The following is a 3,717-nucleotide window of genomic DNA, read 5'->3' on the forward strand; positions in this document are numbered from 1 at the left end:
CATCAAAGAGGCGAAGATGGGGGTGACAAAGTAATGTAATTCTCGACGCTCGAATTCGCTGATTTTATTCATCCAGACCACTTAGTGGCATGCAACAAACTTTACGAACAATGTCAAACCTTTACGGAACTTTCTCTCGCTGAAAATTGGTACAAAATGATGAAAGGAAAGAAGTTTACGTTACCTACATTTTCGCTGCTCATGCACTAAACCAGCTGCATCATGTTTGACGTATTAATGTATTGATTATTTATATGCTTATTTATCACTAACTGTATTCAGAACACATTCTGTAGCCGGTATTGAAATATACCACTTAATCTACGTGCAAAATTATATGATTGTACGACAAATACTTCAGGAAATATGATGCCATAGACTCTGAGATGAGTTAAAAACTGTCACATCATGTATGGATGATTAAATTTATTACTTCTCCGCTTTTAACTATATTCACAATAAATTCTGCAGACATTATCGAAATGTACCATTGAATGTACCTGCGAAATTATATGATTGTCAGACATATTTTTCGGGATATATGAATTCTCGGAGATTGAGATTCGTGGAAAAGAAACTGCAGGCCGAAACTAGCCAAAGATACAGGTTAAAAGTGTATACAAGTACGTGTGAAATATGTTAACTATGTGTGAAACGTGCGTATTCTAGCGAAGCCGGTGGTGGAAAGCTCCTCCTAAACCGTGGGAAGAAGAACCAGAAACTTCCTGTTGAGGGGGGAGGGGGGGGGGGTTATTAACGTGGAGAGAAGGGTAAGGAAAAAATGGTTCAAATGGCTCTGAGCACTATGGGACTTAGAAGTTGTCATCAGTCCCCTACAACTTAGAACTACTTAAACCTAACTAACCTAAGGACGTGACACACATCCATGCCCGAGGCAGGATTCGAACCTGCTTCCGTAGCGGTCACGTGGTTCCAGACTGTAGCACCTAGAGCCGCTCGGCCACCCCGGCCGGCTGTAATGAGGATATGGACAGATGGCGGTAGAAAGACATGGACGCAAATATGGGGGAGGAAGAGATGGAAAGATTGAGGGGGATATGGAAATGGACAGAGAAAGGGAAGAGGAGGAAGCGGAGAGGAAGCGGACAGAAAGAGGAGGAAAAACTTGACAGGGTGGACATGGACAGGAGTGGGGTTAGGGGGGGGGGGGGAGTGGGAGGAGGAGACGAACTAAGACAGGGTGGGAAAGAAAATGGAGAGGCAGATTGGGAGGCGTAAATAAATACAGAAAAGAAAGAGGAGATGACAGAGACAGAGAGTGAGGGGAGAGGGGGCGTTCAGGATGGACAGAGATTGGAGTAGGACAGGATGAACGTGTAATGGGGAAACCACAGCTTCCCAAAGTCGACAATGAATGGACCCAGAGTTTTGGTTCGTCTTTCACCGTTTATTGCACACAAAATGATTTACTCGTAAAAAAAAAATTCAGAATTAAAATAAACAATGAACTTTAAAACAACAATTCAACAGTACAAAGTTTTCATCTACATCCACATGATTACTTTGCTATTCACAATAAAGTGCCTGGCAGAGGGTTCAATCAACCACTTTCAAGCTGTGTCTCTACTGTTCCACTCTCGAACGGCGCGCGGGGAAAACGAACATTTAATTTTTCTGTGAGATCTCTGATTTATGTTATTTTATCGTGATGATCATTTCTCCCTACGTAGACGGTGTCAACAGAATGTTTTCACAAACGGAGAAGAAAACTGGTGATTGAAATTTCATGAGAAGATCCCGTCGCAACGAAAAACGCCTTTGTTTTAATGACTGCCACTCCAATTAACGTATAATGTCTGTGGCACTATATCCCTTATTTCGCGATAATACAAAATGACCCGCCCTTCTTTGTACTTTCTCGATGTCATCCGTCAGTCCCACCTGATGCGGATCCCACACCGCACAGCAACACTCCAGAATAGGGCGGACAAGCGTGGTGTAAGCAGTCTCTTGAGCAGACCCGTTGCACCTTCTAAGTGTTCTGCCAATGAATGGCAGTCTTTGGTTTGCTCTACCCTCATCATTATCTATGTGATCGTTCCAGTTTAGGTTATTTGTAATTGTAATCCCTAAGTATTTAGTTGAATTTACAGTCTTCAGATTTGTGTGACATATCGCGTAATCGAAATTTGGCTGATTTCTTTTAGTACTCATGTGAGTAACTTCACACTTTATTCAGGGTCAATTGCCACATTTAGCACCATACAGATATCTCATAAATCATTTTGCAATTCCTTTTGGTCATCTAATGACCTTACAAGACGGTAAATGACAGCATCGTCTGCAAACAGTCTAAGACGGCTACTAAGATTGTCTCCTATATCATAAATGTAGATCAGGATCAATAGAGGGCCTATGACACATCCTTGGGGAACGTCGGATATTGCTTCTGTTTTACTCTATGACTTTCCATCTATTACTCCGAACTGTGACCTTTACGACAGGGAACCACGAATCCAGTAGCACAACTGCGGTGATATTCCATAGGCACGCAGTTTGTTTACAAGACGCTTCTGAGGAACGGTGTCGAAAGCCTTCTGGAAATATAAAAATATGGAATTAATTTGACATCCCCTGTCGATAGCAGTCACTACTTCGTAAGTGTAAAGAGCTAGTTGTGCTTCGCAAAAACGATATTTTCTGAATCCGTGCTGACTATGTGTCAGTAAATAGTTTTCTTCGAGGTACTTCATAATGTTCGAATACAGTGTATGTTCCAAAACCATACCGCAAATAGACGTTAGTAATATGGGCCTGTAATTCAACGGATTACTCCTACTTCCCTTTTTGGCTATTGGTGAGACTTGAGCAATTTTCCGGTCTTTAGGTACGGATCTTTCTGTGAGCGAACGGTTGTATATAATTGCTAAATATTGAACTATTGTATCAGTATACTCTGAAAGGAACTTGACTGGAATACAATCTGGACCAGAAGCCTTGTCTTTATTAAGTGATTTAAGCTGCTTTGCAACACCGAGGATGTCTACTTCCATATTTCTCATCCTTGCAATTGTTCTTGATTGGAAATCGGGAATATTTACTTCGTCTTCATTGGCGAAAAACCGTGTTTAATACCTCTGTTTTAGTAGCACTGTCATCTGTGACTTCACCGTTGTTATCCAGCAGTGAAGGTATTGACTACGTCTTGCCGTTGGTGTGCTTTATGTATGACTAGAATCCCTATGACTTTTCTGTCAGATTTAGAGACAGAGATTCGTTATGGAAATTTTTAAAAGCATCTTGCATTGAAGTACGCGCTATATTTCGAACTTCTGTAAAACATTGCGAGTCTGGGGATTTTGCGTTCTTTTAAATTTAGCATGCTTTTTTCGTGGCTTCTGCAACTGCGATTTGACCGTTTTGTGTACGATGGTGGAACAGTATCATCACTTATTAATTCATGTGGTGTATCTCGCTCAATTGCCGTCGATACAATCTCTTTGAAATCATTCCACAACTTTTCTACCTTACATGACCAGATCGGACGGAGTGAAGAGTCTCTTAAAACGACGTTATGAGCATTTTTGTCAGCTTTTTTAAATAGATATACTATGCGCTTATTTTTGATGGCTGTAGGTGTTACGGTATTCAGCCTAGCAGAAGCTGCTTTGTGGTCGCTAATCCCTGTATTCGTCACGATACTCACTATTTGTCCGGGATTATTTGTTGCTAAGAGGTCAAGAATGGTTTCGCAAC

The sequence above is a fragment of the Schistocerca serialis genome, chromosome 10, assembly GCF_023864345.2.
Source record: "Schistocerca serialis cubense isolate TAMUIC-IGC-003099 chromosome 10, iqSchSeri2.2, whole genome shotgun sequence".
NCBI classification, from domain to species: Eukaryota; Metazoa; Arthropoda; class Insecta; order Orthoptera; family Acrididae; genus Schistocerca; species Schistocerca serialis.